This window comes from Lissotriton helveticus, chromosome 11, assembly GCF_964261635.1.
Source record: "Lissotriton helveticus chromosome 11, aLisHel1.1, whole genome shotgun sequence".
NCBI classification, from domain to species: domain Eukaryota; kingdom Metazoa; phylum Chordata; class Amphibia; order Caudata; family Salamandridae; genus Lissotriton; species Lissotriton helveticus.
In genome coordinates, this window is record NC_136072.1 from 691988214 (window position 1) to 692007057 (window position 18844).

Genomic DNA, 18844 nt, shown 5'->3' on the forward strand with positions numbered 1-18844 from the left:
AAATATGTTGCCAACCTGTTGCCAGGAATAGCTAGTCGCCTAAAGGCTAGTGAGAGTTCATGGACTACTTCTTCTCTGGTTTCTCTTTTGACTATGGCTCGGTATTATGAACGGCAGGAATTAGAAGCAAAGGGTAATGAGGATAAGAAGACTAAGGAGTTAAAAACGAAGGTTATGTTAGCTCTGACTTATGGACCTGTAAGGGGGTGGGTCCGGGAGTCCGGTTCGGCGCACAGTACTTACCAAAGGACAAGAGAGAGTCAGTCCATAGCGCTGTTCCGACCCGGAATCACAACAATCCTACGTCACTCCAGCAGGCCACACCTACCTCTCGTATCTTCCCAATGAAAGGCGAGAGGACGGATGGAGGCGGAGTTGACCCCGGAAACAGTACCCTACCACAAATGAAAAGAGAACTAGCCCAGGAAGGGGTGTCTTGGACCGGAGGTGGAGTCAGGAATCTCACGGAGGATCAAGCGGGAAGAAGAGACGAAGAGAGGAACAACGTTGTATTGGAGACAGCCCAGAACGAAGATGGGATTGGAGCAGAGGACACGAAGACTGCTGGAGCGAGGAGTGTTGGTGTCCCCCGGAGGAGGCTGTGGAGCGGCCGCAACTCAGGAGAGTTGCGGCGAGGCCGGTGAGTGTCGGAGCTCAGGGGAAAGCAAAGGTGGGAGTGTGGGAGGAGGGAGGAGACCAGAGGGTGACGGGAGGGAGAAAGGCTACGGGTTTATAATCACGGGCACCTATGATTTGTGACCAACGTTTCGACCGCACGTTTCCTCACTTACGGGTCCTTTTTCCTTGCACCACTGTATATAAACTCACCCCCCTTCGCCTAGGTTGTCTACCCGATTTTTCCCTTCTCTTCATTTCATTTATTTAAACGTACAGTAGAGAAGATTCACAGAGTCGGTTTACCTTGAAATTGTGGCATTGTTTGCAGGTAGACCAACATTTCTCTGTTGTAAGAAAGCCTGAGCTAGGGCTACACCGGTGTGGTGACGGGTAGAATAACCCCTACGTTAAGCAAGGGACATTGTTGCTGATGGCCCACCCTTTTTTCTCCCTTTTTGTGAGCCTTCGGGTGGAACCAACCACGACGTAACACCCCAGACAGACCCCCTTGAGTACCAGTTCAGAAGAAGAAGGCAAAGACTCCGCACGTACCAGCACAACAACCCAAGCAGAAAATCCCTCCACAGGGAAAAGAGAGACTAACTCCGTTTTGAGAACTAAGAGTGTCTATCCTGATAATAAATCTACCACCCTTGGAAAATATATCCAGCCTCCGCGTCTGTATATCCGACCCGCCCTCCCACGGGACCACCTTCTAGAGGTGGTGACAGGGGTGGATGTGTGTCTTATGGTCCATCTTTTCCTCCTTATGCTCGTCCGACTTTGTCTTCTGACCAGTGTGCGTACTGTAAGAAATTTGGACATTGGGTTGCCGATATTCCGGTATTACGTGCTCAGCAGTATCCACATGGATGGGGACAAATGAGAAATTGTTCAGGATATTCAGGGCCAAGAGGAAGCACTGATGATCGTACTAGGTTTGATACTGATACGCGTGGACAGAATGGTTTTAACACTTTCGATAGACGGAACCAATATCAAATGTCTGACTATTTGTCGTCTGATTTGAAGAATTCTGCTTATGCATAGGACTGCCTAGGATGGGGTAAGGAATCAGTTGAAGTTCCGGTAGATCAGAAGGGTCCCTATGTTACAGCACATGATTTGGGTTCTACTGATCTGTTTCTGGTTGATACAGGAGGTACTCGTAGCACCTTATCTAAACAATTGGTTCCAAGGGCTCCCCTCTCTGGCTTAACCATTACATTGATAGGTTTCGATGAAACACCTTCCCTTAGCCCACTGTCACAACCACTTACATTTCATGCTGACAAATTTGCTGCTCCATGTACATTTTTGCTTTCTCGGAACATCCGGATAATGTTGTGGGTCTTGATGTGCTCAAGTATTTCAGGGCTATGATACGATGTTCTCTAGAAGGTGTGCATGTTATTTTGAATGACGACTACCCCTTGATTGAGAGACTTTGCTTGTTAAAGAGGACATTGCATTAGCTTCACTCCCTAGTACTTTGTGGGCTACTTCAGATACCGATGTAGGGCAAATGGTTATTCCACCAGTACATGCTAGTGTTAAGGAGGGCGCTTCGTTGCCACGCTTGCCTCAATACAAAAGTTCTCAATAAGGCGAAGAGGCACTTGTACGCATTGTCTATGATTTAATTGAAGTGGGGGTTGTGGAAGAAGTTCCTTACACTATTTGCAATAATCCTATTCTTCCCATTTTGAAAAAAGACACTGATACTAGGATTTACAGATTCATCATTGATTTGCGAGAAGTTAATAAGATTGTAGTACCACAATACCCTGTGGTTTCTGACATAAAGACACTTCTTACCTTAGTTCCTCCGACAGCAACTACATTCACTGTGATTGACCTCAAGAATGCTTTCTTTTTGATTCCTATTCATCCTGATAGCCGGTATTTGTTTGGCTTCACTTTGAACAATCACTCGTCCAGATTTTGTAGAATTCCACAAGGGTATACTGAGAGTCCTAGTATTTACAGTCAAGCATTGAAAAGACAACTTGATTCTTTCACTTTGTCTGAAGGAGTGGCTCTCATACAATATGTTGATGACATCTTGTTGGCAGCCGATATGCCTGAACAGTGTGAAAAATGTACTTTGTCTTTGCTTTCCTTTCGTGCTTCACACCACCACAAAGTGTCACAGAAGAAATTGCAATATTGTAGACTGAAGGTTACCTACTTAGGTCACTTTCTGCCAAAGGAGGGGCGTGCACTTACACCAAATCACATTCAAGCAATTTTAGACACACCGCTACCTTGTACTCAGAAAGATGCCTGTGCATTCATTGGTCTCACTTCTTTTTGTAGGCAATAGATATTAGGTTTCTCACACATTGTTAAACCCTTGTTGGCACTTCTGACCAAAGACACTCCAATGCCCCTTGCATGGACGACTGAATGCCAGAATGCTTTTTGTCAGTTACGTCAAGCTCTTTGCTCTGCACCAGTGTTAGGCACTCCAGATTATAAGAAAGCTTTTACACTCTATGTACACGAGAAAGATGGGTGTGCATTGTCAATTTTAGTACAGACACACAGTGACAAGCAGCGTCCCTGTGCATATTTTTCAGCTGTTCTTGATCCCGTTGCTCGTGCATTGCCTGGGTGCTTCCGTTCAGTTGCAGCGGCAGCTGTGTCCATAAGTCAGATTGAAGGGATAGTTTTGTCACATAAATTGTTGGCGCTAGTCCCCCATGCGGTCGATGCCCTTTTGAACCAAACTAAGACACAACACTTGACTAGTGCTCGCTTGACAGGATACGAATTGACATTGTTGGCCCCTCACATTACCCTGAAGAGATGTGCAACTTTGAACCCAGCTACTTTGTTGCCATTTCCAGTGACTCAGACTCAGTCACAGGAGTCTCACGATTGTATATTCCTTACTGAGGAACAGACAAAGGGTTGCGTCGATTTGCAAGATACGCCTCTTTCAGATGTAGATAGGGAACTATGGGTTGATGGGTCTTGTTTGAAGTTCCTCAGATGGAGTCTACCTTAATATAGGATGCTCCAAAAGGAAAGTTAGAAAGTTAGAGGTAAATACAGGGGAATGGTTTTTCTCTTTTTCCAAACTAGTAGGCAGAGTTGTGAGAAATGCGTGAAGTGAAGAAAGTGCTTCTCCTTTGTAACCTAGTGCCCTCAGACAACCATGCGGTCGCCCTAGATCATCATTGGGTGTTGCTCCTCGTGTGGGTGGCGCTGCAGTCCCTCACGGGCCCCGCAAGGGGGCTCTTTGGCGGAGTTCTTTTTTTGGAGATGCCGCAGTTGTGCATGGGAGTCAGGGGGCCTAGCTAAAGTGTGTAGTGGAAGTGAAACAGTGAAAAAAACCTTACAGTGCCCTCAAACTAGTTTATTCAGGGGTCTGTCAGGTTCGCTTAAAACAGGGGGGTGTGGACCCTGGAGAACCCTATGTAGTATATAATAGGGGCGGATGTGTAACTAAACGCTACTCTCAGGGTAGGTGCTCAAGTGAAAGAAAAACAAATTATTCGGTCAACATGTTTCGCGCATCTGGTGGTCCCTAGTGGATCCAATTGCGCTTCTTCAGGACCATATCGTATCCTAGACCCCCCTCTTTTAGTGTATACATCTTGTTTGAAGTTACCAGATGGCACGACTTCAGCCGCATATGCAATTACGACACTTCAGACGGTAGTGGAGATAACTCGTATACCACAGAAGTCAGCTCAAGCAGCTGAGTTAATAGCTTTGACACGAGTGTGTGAACTTAGCACTGATGTATGTGTGAACATCTATACAGATAGGCGCTATGCTTTTGGAGTGGCCCATGATTTTGGCCTACTTTGGAAGGAAAGAGGCTTTCCTACATCCCACGGGATGCAGATAATGCACAGAGAACTAGTGCATAATCTTTTGACTGCACTGACATATCCGAAGAAAATAGCTATTGCTAATTGTAGTGCACACAAAAAAGTGACTGACAAGACAGGACAAGGCAATGCCTTTGCAGATCGCATAGCCCGTGAGACTGCGATGCAGCAAAGCACTACATCAATGTAAGCATGGGCGGATTTTGCAAATTGGCAGTCCGCAAAATTGCGTATTTACGGATTCGCAATCCGGAAAATCCGCGAATTTTGCGGATTCCTTTTTTTTGGGTTCGCAAGTGTTTCTGCCATTTCGCAAGGGTTTTTTACCAGTTCGCAAACGCGAACGTACTTGTCGGGTAGCAACGGTCGTGACCATGTTGTTGCTACGTCTGGTTAATCACAGCACCCTCTGTTTCACCACTGCCACCCTCTGTTTCACCACTGCCACCCTCTGGCTCACCCATGCTACCCTCTGGCTCACCCATGCCACCCTCTAGTTCATCACTGTAGATTATGGGGGGAAAAGCACACCTGCCCTGCCTCAACTGACATGAATGATTTAGGGGCTGATTAATGTGTCACTGAATTTGAACTTCCAGGCTGGCACCTGCTTCCTTATCTGTAATTGCTTTCTGTTGCAGTGTAATTTTTTTTACAGGACCTTTGTTGTATACTTGTAGCTATTCTCTGAGCCTGCTGTGAGGGTCAGAGCAGGGTCATAGAATAGTTGCAAGTAGGCAACTGAACTCTGAAGGGGCCCCTCAGGAAGCACTACAGGGAATGGTTACTAATGATAAGATTGAACTTTTGCACCTGCTGAGTGCTTTCAGTTTTGCAAAAATCCAAATATCCAGCAGCATCCACAAAAAGTAATCCTTCCAGGTCAAGATCCAAATCAAAGTGACCAGCACATGAAGAAAGCACTGGGAGGAGCCTGCTGGACAGGAACAGGAAGTTGGAGACTGTGGGGCACTTCCTTCCTCCCCCCCCCCCAAAATGGACTCCTTGCAAAAAAAAAGTGCAGGCAAATGTCAACCTGAGGAGTTATTCTGATAAAAATCATAATTTTCAAGGTTTATGCTGCCTGCTGGTGGATTTCTTGTGCGAAATTGCAATCTCGCAATTGCGAGATTGGCGCTGCCCGCCACATCTACGTGTTCGCAAGTGTTTACTCCCGCGATGCGTGATCACGGGCCTTTATGACGTACTCGCGTTGCCAAACTCTCGCTGTGCAAGGTGGCAAGCCGCGATGACGTCGACAAACTCCCGCGGGATCCCGCAGCAAGATCCAAAATGGTGCAGCACACGCAAACATGGAGAAAAACAACTCTGCAAATGCTGAATGACGGTAAGTGAACGCTGCGCGCCGCAAAATTGTATAGTATTCTAGTTGGCAAGTGCGACCAAGCAAAAAATCCGCTTCGCGCGAATTTGCGAATTTTCGGCAAATTCGCGTGAGTTCGCGGATTGCGAATTTGCCGAAAGTCCGCAAAATCCGCGAGCGGAACAGATTTTACGCCCATGCTTACATCAATGTACGTAGTGAAGTCACAAGCTGAACGTTGGCATGATGCTAGACAAGAAGTGCTAGACATACAGAGATCTGCTTCTGTGAAAGAACTTGAGCAATGGTCTAAAGAGGGAATGTTGGATGATGAGGGCTGTTGGCACAATAAAGAGATGGATAAGTGGAAACTGCCTATAGCCTATTTACAGCCTATGGTTCAAATGACACATGGGCCGGCACATGTTGGAGCCTCAGCAATAACAAAATTGCCGGCACAGCTAAAAAGATAGTACAGTCCTGTTTGATCTATTGGCAGTACAATCCTGGTAAAGGGACACGGACTCCTACAGGAGGGTTTGCTACACGAACCGCACTTTTTGAAGTTTTGCAAATGGATGATATCCAACTTGAACGTAGCAATAACTTCAAATTTGTTTTAGTGGTGGTATGTGCCTTCAGTAAATGAATAGAGGCATACCCGTCAAAGGATAATAAAGCTCTCACCACAGCAAAGGTGCTTTTAAAGGAATTCTACCCTAGATTTGGTGTTTGCAAACTTTTGTGGAGTGACAACAGACCTCATTTTATTGGGCTAGTTGTTGAGTATGTCCTGAAAGAATTAGGGATCAAACAGAAGTTCCATGCAGTCTTCCACCCACAATCAGCAGGATTGGTGGAGAGGTATAACGCTACTTTGAAATTGAAATTAGGGAAAATGCTGGCTTCCACGTTTTTGAAATGGCCTGCTGCATTGCACTTGGCATTATTGTCTATTAGATCAGTGCCACATTCACGATCTGGGCTTACACCATATGAGGTGGTATTTGGGAGACCAACGAACATTTGGGGAGTTCCTATGCCACGCCCCATACATGATGTACCATGTGTTCTGATGAGTGACTATTTAGCACAGTTGACTGACAGTTTGATTTCTATTCATCAACAGGTTCGAGAAGCTCTTCCTGACAGGTCCACAGGTGAGGCCCATGAACTCCGGCCCGGCGACCACGTGATGGTAAAGGTCTTCGAAAGGTCAAACAGCTTGGAGCCCAGGTGGCGAGGACCGGAGCAGGTGCTCCTAGCTACGAGGACAGCAGTTCGAGTGATGAACAGGAAGAACTGGGTCCACAGCACTCACTGCAAGCAAGTCTCGCCTACCTTGGTGGCACCTGCTGTGCTGACGGACCATTGAGAGATTCTGGAAACGGAGAAAGGACACGATCCCTGGAGTATCCCGATACCAACTGAGACCACGGAAAGAGTCTGCATTGTTGAAAAAGACTGGTTGAGTTACCGTCCTGGGTTTGTGAGACGGAGCTGATGTGGCAAGGGGGGGGTCAGTCCTACATAGTGACATCCGTCTTGACACTCAGTGAAGAAACTAACGGCTGCCCAGGACTTTAGAGCTTCAAAGATTGATTCAACGACGAAGTGATCATGTCTGCAGGGAGATCAACTGTTGCTAAGATCTGTAATAAAAAGGCCATATGTGTTGTATGATTTGTTGTTGCTATGGTAGTTGTAGCAATGACAACCTGGTTTGTTGAGAAAGTGGCTCCTGCGCGGCAGCTTCTGATCGCCACTACTCCAGTACCAGCTGAACATCATTACTTTACGCTTCCATACCATGAGCAAAAGCATCTACAATCATGCCTGAACAACACGTTTATTCAAATGTTACATCACACGACAATGCAACAAATTCTACTGACTGTGGGTGTGTGAGATGTTACCTGCTCACCATAAGAAGGAAGGAACACCTTTTATTCCTCTTCCTTTCTCACATAATGGTTCTTGCCAAGCCTGGTTTGCGCATTTGTTTGCTTCTGAAAAGGATAACATTTCAAGGATGACAGTAGGACGGATTAATTATCATCTCAATAAAGTGTGTTATCCAGATGAAGAAGGTTATCCTCGAGCTGAAGGGACTAAATGGGAATGGGAGGAGTATGGACCTGAAAATATTTCTACGCTGTATGTTTTCCAAAATATGAGAACTATTAAGAACAATGGACCATTTGTGATTTCTGTTACTAGAGCTAAAGCAGACTTGTGTATAGACAGTGTTGAGAAAATTCCAGTAGGAAGAAGTGAGTTTACTGTGGTTCTGACTATTGACGGTGCCAATAACAGTAGTTTCATATCCTCACATAATACCTACTTTGGCTGTGGTAACAAGGGATATTATTAACTACCTGTCGGATCGTCTGGAGTATGCTATGTGTCCTTTCTGTTGCCCCCTGTGTTTCTGGCACCTGCATCGTATCACAAGGATTTCAAACTGTAAAATGATATTTCTAGGAACAGATATAAGAGGACAACAAGCACTGATGAGGTGGACCAGACTGACACCACCTTGCAGCAATGCGTTGATTTCAATTTGGGCTTGTTCGTCTTTGTGGGTGCTGCATTAAACAGCAGAAAAATAAGACGATTGTGACTGGTGTTGTGGAAGCTGTTACCAATCAGACAGCTAGGGCACTTGGGAACATTACAGAAGAGCTGCAAGTTGTGAGGATTGTAGCACTCCAAAATCGTATGGTTTTAGATGTGGTTTTGGCTGATCGAGGTGGTGCATGTCGCATCATCGGTAGTAATTGCTACGTCTACATCCCTGATCACTCTCCTTCAGTGTTTGATGCAATCTCTAAACTGCATAAGATTGCTGGTAAAATTCACCCAGCGACTGGCACCTGGACTTTTGCCAGCTGGTTTTGGACATTGTTTGTTACCTGGGGCTGGAAGCTATTGACCATCCTATGTGTAATACTAGTGATACTATTTACATGCTGTGTATGGATACAATGTGGTCAAATGCTTTGCTCCGTCTGCATTACTGCCTGTATACCTGCCAAGCGAAATGTTGCAGGAATAAAAGCCCAACACATGCTGAATAAAGAGATTACTGAAATGATGAAAATAAATGTACAAGATGTGAATCCAGATTATCCTAAATGAACGAATGTCTCCAGCTAATGCTAAAAGGGTTGTATGTTGTAATTTGGCAGGGATCAGGGTTAGCATTTAGCTGAAGCCATCTTGTTTTCGGCAGCCATCTTGTCTGCCATGTGCTCACCATGTGCTCTGTCCTTCCTTGCTGTCGTTTACTCTTGTACTCTGCTTATGGACAGACTATATTTAGGTTCTGCTACTCTGCACTTGCACAGAAGACACTGCAACTGTTCACATATGTCTTAGTCTGTAACTGTCGGGGTATTTTTCCACAATTAGCAAACTGCTAAGCTCCGCCCTACTGTTGACTGTGCATTTCTGTATAACCTTTTATGTATGTAAACCTTCTCTTCTGTACTTGTACCGCCTTCTTCTGAGCCCCTGTGTGGGTGTAAAAGGACCATGTTCCTTCTGTTCAGTGTGCTACATCATACACTTCCGAAGGGTGTTGTGTGAATGTAGTTCCACCTCATGAGGTTTAATAAATACTTTGTTTTATATTCCAGTTTCCGTGCCAACTTTTATTCTATTGGTCTGAGGACTTGTGCAGAGAAGGGCAACCCCCTAGTCCAGGTAGGCCTAGCTGAGGCTCACCACGACACTGGGAGATGAAAATGTTGTTTCTGTTCCAAAGCAAATTATTTTGTTTCCTCATGAACGGAAGTATAAGCTCCACATGTTGGTATCTCAATGGTTTACAAACAATGGGTCTGTGTTGGATTGGTTTGAATATTTCTTGGTAGGAACTCTGTGAGACCTATCGAACTCCAGTGGTTTGTCAAACGCAAGCTTCATCATTTGTGGTATCTATTTTTCTAGAAACATGATGCATGAACCTGCTTCAGCCTCACTTCCTTCAGGGATTCCAAAAATACGTGGGTTTCCCATTCTGTTTCTATCTTCCAATTCCACAATCTTTTTGCTGAATGACTGCGGTTTTAGATCCAGGTTAGAGACTGATTTCTTTGTAGTGACCATTGAATCCTCCAAATGGCTGATTCTGTTTTCAGATTCGCTATTTTATTATTGGCTTCTCTAATGTCTTTGCGGATTGCAGATATTTCAATTTGCATGGAGTCCATGTTTTCTTTGGTAGATTTAGCTAATTCGTGCACATCTGCAAGTTTCAGTAGAATGGTCTCCAGTGTCATGTTTATGTCCTGCTTAGGTTTGGCTGGTGAGTCTGGGGTCGGTGGCTCTGCTTTGACCCTCTTCAAGTTTGCTTTGATTTCTTAATCTGCCATTTTAGGTTAGTTACCTTTGCTTGTGTTGAGGTTTTTCATATGTTGTAAAAGTAAGGCTAGGACAGCTCGACGTAGGGCAGCACACAGTTGTGTGTCTTCTGCTTGTGCCCCTTTACTTTCTTTACTAACTTGTTTGTATTCCATTTGTTCTTGTTTACTTCCTTTATTTTTGTTTGTTTTTACTGTATTGTTCTGTTAATGTTTGCGTTTGCTGCCATCACGGATGGTTGGTTGTTGATGGCTTTAACTGCTGACGTAGTCTATGTTTCGGTGAGGTATTTGGACCCCCTATCAGTTACTCTGTAACTTGCCTCAACGTCTGCTACATGTAAGTTGCTGCTGGTAGGTTACCTCATAGGTTGTCTGCAGATGGGCAATACTTGGAATGAGTTCAAGGCCTCTGCCTTACAAAGACTGCAGCTTAGGCGACCTCCAGGCAGCCTCCAGAAAGCCTACTTAGTTAATATGCGGCAGCCATCTTAGGATCAGGCACTCTTTTTCCTCATAAATGTAATTCAGTGCTTTTACATGCTCAAAAGTGACTTGTGGAGCACCTCTCCTGGTCCAATAACTGTGCTGAGCCTGCTTTAACTACCCCTGATTTTAATTCCTGACTTTAAGACCATTAATGCCATTGTGTAACTTGAGGCTGCATTGTGCCTCCATCTTAGGGTCAGGCACTTTGGTGGTTGATTGTGAGACTGATCAAAACAGCCCCCCTTTAAGAAAAGAAGTCCTGCAAATAATTATGGCTCACTGTGCTGGAGGATCAGTTGTTTAGAGCTGCTCCCAGAGGCTGTTTTGCACTCTCCCCATGGCGTCTTAACAGGCAGTTAGAGACCAGTTACCTACCTGAAGAATGATATGGCCACCACACGCCATGCGGAACAGCTCTTGATGGTGCCAGTGCTGACCGCATTCGCTCTATTCATGTTGCCAGGTGAGCTTCTTACAGTCCCGTCGCTTATTGTGGTTGTGAGTTTGGCAGAATCTTCCACCACTTGGGGGACACTTGCGGTGGCACCGGGACTCACTTACAGTTTCAGACACTTTTTTGGTAGGCCCCAGAGATCATAACTCATTGCCCAAGTCGTGCAAAATAATGCACAATCTTTATTTATATTTGCAAGGTTTATGTCACGTGCATTATCCTTGCATGCTGGAAGCATTCAGCTATCGTTGGATTATTGAAGGTTACAGAGGTTATGGAGCCCAAAGGAGCTGGTTACGGGGCCCACAGGTGCTGGATTTGGCGCCACGTGGAAGGGCTTGTTACGGCACTACTGCAGTGCAATTTGGTGTCGGGAAACTGAACAGCGCGTGGATGGACCCAATTATATTCCCATTTACACCCCTGACTTTTCCATGCCCAGGGAGTAATGATAGATACAAATTATTATTGCAGATATGTTCCAATGAGATGGAGCTGAAGGCTCACACCGCCATCTTCTCTGCTCTCCAAGCCCGCCCCCACATAATTCTCTTTCTTATAGTAAGCACAATCAAAGATGCTGCATTAAGAATCGATGTAGAAATCATTGCAAATAATTAGGCCAGAACTCCATTCAAGAGCCAAATCTGTAGAGTGGCAGGTGACAAGAACATACCTATGATAAATTAATTCATGGATATACATTCGGAATGTTTTAAAAGGCGTGCCTACGCTATCCACTAAATCGAAACTTGCCATACATTGTGGGATAAACTTGTGTCTCTGCTTTGTTCCCTACATTTTGTTGTACATTTTGTGGGGACCTGTCAATTATGGGGTATAATGTAACTTAATATTAACATTTCCTGTCTAGGGAAAAAAACTGTTAGACTTTGATAATTCAATCCATCTAATAAATCAAACCCTTTTCATTTGGTTTGTATCGCAACCCAGTGACTATTTTTTAGCTGACAGTTCTAGTCGCAAAAATGGGATGATCAAATAATGCGTGGCAAAACTGTGTGTGTGTACACATTGTAAAGTAATAGCAAATATGTGCATATTGCTGGTTGATAAAATTGCCTGTGGCCCCAGAATCCAATAGAGCATGCACCACAATGGGCTCCACTCCTGGCCACTCCAATGTAATGTAGTGTAGTTCCTATATTCCCAATAGGCTCTGCGCATTGGAATAACATAAACGATAAATTAGACGTAGGACTTAGGTCAACTAGGTCTCTATTGAATATGTTAGACTTAATTAGGAATGCCAGCTAGCTCAGAGGTCACTAGAAACTTTCTCGAGTAAACAAGAAGGTGTTAACTTTCCTGAATAGACAAGAAGGGATTAGTTTCTGACAACCGCATTGACATGACAACTTTGCTCCCTCCAGAATAAGGAGTATATCTCCAGAGTCGCGGAAACAATAGGTAACTATTTCACCCAGTCAATCGTGCATGCTTAGTTTCACCAGAATCGCAGAGAAATAGAGAGACGGGCGTTTTCGATAAAAGAGGTTATTTATTGAGCAGTCTTCTTTCTCATGCAAGAGAAGTGAGTTGCCACAATTGCCATACTTGTTTTAAAGTAAAGTGTGTACAGTAAAAGGAGTATTATGAAATAATACTGTAAAAGCATGGTATGGTTTCTAAGCCATACGGTGTTTAAAATAGATAAAATATATACATAGATAAAACCATGACTAAACGTACTCAACTGGTGCTTCTAAGATACGCCTACCCCGGTGTACCTAACCTAAGCCTAGTATGTGGGAAGGAGTAAGTAAGCTGCAGTTTAAGTTAAGATAGGTTTTTGCCAAGAATCTGAATCAAGAATTCTCTACGGGTCTAATCAGCTCCGTACCTTGTTTATAGAATGAAGGAGGTCTTGTATCTCTTTCTCAGGACTCGATCTCCCGGCAACCCGCAAGGGTGACTGGAAAACACTGGAGCTGAATTTCTCGGCAGGAGAAAAGACAGCATCTCTCTCAGTGCGTCAATGGGAGGGTCGGCTTCCTTCGGCACTTGCTTCAGCAGGGCGTCGGGCAAGTAGATAGCTGATCTGCTCCAAACCACCGTGTGTTTTGCTAGGGCAGATGCTGGTATATTTATACCTGGAAGGTGCCGAGTTTGACGTAAGGTAGGACATAAGACGTCACTAAGAACTCGCAGTTCTTTCAGGACTTCAGGAGTTCTAGGACAAATCAATACAGAAGCAGGGGGAATTTCCGGGCTGCTGGAGGCTTGGTTTGTTTAAGAATACATTGTGCTTTCTAGGAGTCTATGGGAGTAGCCTTGCCGTATTTGGACTGCATTGGCTATGACTTAATATGGATATGATTCTTATGCCTTTATAAGGATATGATTTGATATTCTCTCATAAGGGCATAAATCTGGAATATTTTAATAGGGTCCTAGATACGTTTACATCACCCACTCCACATATAATGTCCATCATTACTAAATACTAAGCAATTCTTAAACATATGACTATGCATGTGTTTTCCATCCCACCCCAAAATACATAAAATGCATTTGAAATGGTATATATACAAAAAATTAGTAATATACTGTACGTGTTTAAGCAGTGGTATCATTGAGATAATGCATATATAGTACGTTGAAATGTTGGCTGAATGAATTATGAAAATTACATTTATGAAATGTCTCTTAATACAGAAGAGAAGGTCGAGACCATTTCATCACATATTTATACAAGACTGTACATGTGCTAGAGGCTAATTCAAAATAGAGTTTCAAAAATAGAAATCTTGTTCTATAAGAATAGTTCTACTTTAGGCAGAGTATCATGTACCAAAAAAGTAAATATTTTGGGAATGGGGAAAAAATAGTTTCACTTTCAGGGCAAAATAGTTCCACATTTTGTAGAAGTTTTTGTTTTTCAAAATTGAAGGTCGAATTTCAGAGTTCAGGGAACGCAATGTGCTCAAAAGTTATTCTCGTTGTTAGGAGAGAACATTAATTCAGATAGGCTGGCAAATAATTTGTCTACAACAGTAGGTGAAAGTTGGACCAGGTCCGTAAAAGTAGAAATAGTGCATATATGAGAAGCATTGCTGTCATCGGTGTTCAGATCAGCAATGGTCACAGAAGGTTGGACCTGTGTGCCACTTTCATCTCGTACCTCACCGCCACCTAATCGTAATGGGGAGGTCTCAACGAATGCCGTCATCAGAATAGGTAGCCGCTGGGGACAACACGTTGCATGAGCCGTTACCGAACCAAGCAAAGTGTCGATATCCATAGGTACTGCTGATGTTAGTGTGAGACAGACGTCCAACACGCATTCTTCTCCGCATAGCAGGCATCATAGAACAGGTAGGATGCAATCTTGCCAGATTGGTCTGAATGAGAGAAACCAGGTAGTATTCAGATCTCTTAGCCGAGCCAAGCCGAGTACTTTAGTTATTCTTTCTCGGTATCTCATTGCTAGGATCGTTTCTTCCATGGTAGCCTGAGTTTTGTCTGTGGCTGGATTTGCCATATCGGAGCAGAAGGAACAAAAATATAATTCCTGCTACGAGTCCCAAGATGAGAGGCAGGCCGCCGAACACAGAGTGCACGAAATTCGGGAAGATGCTCAGGACTGCTTCAAAGGGTGCTAACAGTCCCGAATAAACTGTCTTAACTCATGTGCGATGCCACTGGTATCAGACATGTTTAAGATTTGACCTAACATTTCTACGAAATGCACGGGGCAATTTGTTGATAATAATGTATGTATCTCTGCCGCTGTCCTTGCAACTTGCAGATCATACGTTTCTCTAGACGCGGTTAAAGGCACAGTTGTTTGTAAAAGAATAGACTTCATTCTGTTTAAAGTATCAATTCGAATAGAAGAGATATTCAGAGAAGGCCATATCGTTGCCTCCTTGTCTGGTTGCTGTTTGGATACAATACTTGCATACAGCAAGTGACCATGGAAGTTACACTGACGAGATAGGCCCTTCCTGGCACCATGCCACAACAGATGCAATCACTTATTATAACGTAACTGCCATTGGAAAGTTGTCTGAAAAAAGGCTCTATTTGTGTAGTAGGGGTGCCATGCAGGTGGCATGAAAGGTTATTTGATGAACCTTCGCAGGCTCCATGCAAGTTAATTCCTTGACACAGAAGTGTGCCGCTTAGTGAATTTTTACAGTTATTACCACTAAGAAACACCTCTTTTTTTCCCCCACTGTAACATCTATGTATATAAGGTAGATTCCACGTCGACTTGATGTAACCTTTACCCAACCTTCCATACAGGCCTGCTGGTATATGCTTTTGGCAATATTGAAACTAAAATGTCGTTATTGGAATTGTGATTGTGCCATGTATTATCCATTCAATGACAGGTCTTTCAGAGACCGTTAATGGCAATTTTTCTAGTTTTTCAATGCTCAGCACCTTATAGTCTGCTCCTTTTTGTGCCAAAGAGATTTGTTTATCAGTAAGGTTAAAGATAGAAAATAATGACGTTGTGTTGATTAGACGCCATGGCACGTAGCCTGAACGGAGGTTTTGCAACGTCCAGCCTAACTGTACAATAGAACGTAATTGGGACAGGCCATGTTGTAACATTAGCATATCCTGTTCTATTATATCAATAGCAGATGATACAATGCTGTCCAGTGAATACATTCTGGAGGACAGAGTCGTTAACCCCATTGTCCACTATAGACAGTGATTTTTCCAAATTAATGTAGACATTTTTTCATAAAATGTTGTAGAATATATCAATTTGGTATTTGTCAACATGTTTTTCATTCCTGTCTTATTCATCATTTTAAAATAAAACGTTTCTGGATCAGTTGTATGAAACCCTAAGAAGTATGGGAATCTCTCATAAAATGTTTTCAAACTGCCTTTTGGTGGTGTTGGACAATGTTCCCATTGATTATAAGTAAAAACATTTCTAGGATTAGCAGATTTATGCAAATAGTGATGCCCATAATGATTAAAGCAATACATTTCTTCATAATCTGATGAACCTTCTAAATAATCATGTTCTGTAAATTTTGCTGACATTTCTAAATCTGATATCATATTATTAATATTTTCAAAGTCCCAATCATCAGAGAAAGTACTAGGTGATACAAAGTCACTTAATGAAACCTTGAACTGATGTAGATATATCAAGAGTTCAACCGGGCCATAGATGCCGTAATCAGTAGTGTCCCATGCTACACCACCAGGTATAGGAATGGCTGTGATGTTTACTGACAAGAGTTCTCTTTTTTCAATGTGAGAAGATCTGTGAGGCTTTAGAACCAAGTTGATGTTCTGACTTGCTGTGTCCATTGTAACGTATTTTCCATCAATCATTCTTCACAAGCTTAAAACCAAAATTAGCCAGAGTAGGAGGAACAGTACACCTAACACAATCCATAATTCAATCCATGGTGAAATCAGATATGTTTCTCCAAGTTGATGAAAGAGTTCAGTTATTTTTTCTTTGAAAGTATTATTTGCTGGCTTTTCTTCATGTTCACTTGGATCTTCAGAAAAGTCATCAAAATTGATGAAGTAGCCAGATGCAGTTCTGTCAATTGTTGAAATTGCTTCCGGATTTTCATTCATCTTTGGATTTGTATAGTCAGAGGCTACATCATTGTAGATTGGTGTTTCTTGACAAACTATTGCAATTTGGGTTTCAAGAGGCACAAGTTCCATGACTTTCATGCATAGTTCTTTTTTATTCACTGCAGGTTTATCAAATGTGATTAGTCTCTCAGTTTGAACCTCTTCAATTGTAGCAAGGTTTGGTCTTCTGCTACTTCTTGGGAGTCCACTGGGCCTACTACTTATTATTGGCCACATGATTGTGGTTTTACCAGGTCGATTGATACAACTCTGTTCTCCTTTTTACCAGCAAGGGGCTTGTAGTATTACTGATCTTGTTCCGCTGATAACTAAGACAGGTACTGCTTTTCTGTAAGAAGGCCCAAATTCCTTCTTCACCGCGATCTTTTCTCTGACCAGATCCCCAATCTTTGGAATCCAGACAGGTCTTGCTGGGACAGGTATTTTTTTTTCTGTGGCCGTTGGCTTTAGCTTTGTGTTACTTAGACTTCTTCTTGTTTCATTTAAGTCCGGTAAAACAGCCAAACGGTCTTTGATATCAAAGGTTTTTTGTTCCACCACTGAAGTCTGACAATCGAGATCTTTGATGATCATTCTAGTACCAAACAAAAGTTCAAACGGAGTGATTCCACCCAGAGAATTTCTTGGCAGATTATTAAGACTACGTTGGACACTTAGATGTTTGACCCACCCGTCACCTGAACCTAATACCCTCGCTGTTATAGATTGCTTTATGTCACGTTTTTTTCTTTCCACTACCGCATTTCCCTCAGGATGGAATGGACTAGAGTACCGCAATGCAATGCCCAAGCTGGCCATGACCTCCTTGTAAGCTCAAGAGCTAAACGCAGGACCCTGGTCAGAATGTAGCATGCCAATTGCGTATGTGCCGATAAAGACTCGCAAATCTTTTATAACAGTTCTGGCGTCAGCCGAGCGCTGGGGCCACATCCAAATGAATCTCGTCTTAACATTTATGGGATTGCATTTTTCCGTTTGGATGTCTGCGTGTAGATAGCCTAATGCTGTCTAACAGAGGTGTCTGGGCTGGTATCTGGTCCGGTACACAACTGCGATCTCTATTGCAGTCCTGACAATCCATTGCAAAGTTATAAATTTGCACGCTCATCCCCGGCCACCAGTATTGTGATTGTAATTCTATTAGAGATTTCAAGATCTCTTGGTGCCTCAGACCCATTCCCATGTGTGCTTCTTGAATCAAGTAAGCCTTCCGGTTCATGTTTGGAATTACTCTGTCCCCCACTCCAGGGATTTGAGCAAAAGGAACGGAGTTCGCATCAATTATGTATCTATAGTCGAGTGGATAGTTTCGAGGTAATGCTGCATAGTCGCCTTTTAATGAAGCTTTTACTGCCAGCATTGTTTCTCCATCTATTTGTTTTTTAGAACTCCTTTTTGTAGCTACGGAAGCCGGTTGGACAGCTGTCGTTGTGGCTCTGTTAGCCAATTAATTCCCTGCAACGTGAACGCCATCACGTTAAAAACTCTGCGTATGTATCACGTGAGTCTTTCGTAGTTCCTTCCGTAAAAGAACTACTTGTTCCCATAGTTTTTTATGCTTAATTGTGACACCTTTTGCATCTTTGAAACCGTTTTGAACCCAGTTCTGCAAGTATTCATTGTAAGACTGGACGCAATAATACGAATCGCACTGGCACCGGTTGCCAAGGTTAGGAACCTTGGGGTCATATTCGACACCAAATTAACATTTATCCATCATGTTAATACTGTGACTTCATCTGCATTTCTAATCCTCAGAAAAATCAAAAAATTACTTCCCTACCTACCGCTAGCCGCAGGAATAACTTTGATAACAACTCTAATATTCTCAAAACTGGACTATTGCAATGCCCTCCTGCTAAATGCCCAACAGCAGGTAGTGAACAAATTGCAACTGGTCCAAAATGCGGCAGCTAGGGCACTTCTTTCCATCCCCAAATATCAATCTGTTTCTGCGGCCATACGTCAACTGCATTGGTTCAGAGTCAGAAGCCGCATAAAGTTCAAGGCCCTCTGTATTGCATATAAAGCCATCCACAACTCAGGTCCTCAATTTTTAATAAATGCTTTCAGAATTTATACCCCCTGCAGGTCTCTCCATTCGGCATCCAACTACCTTCTTCCTCTTCCTCGCACC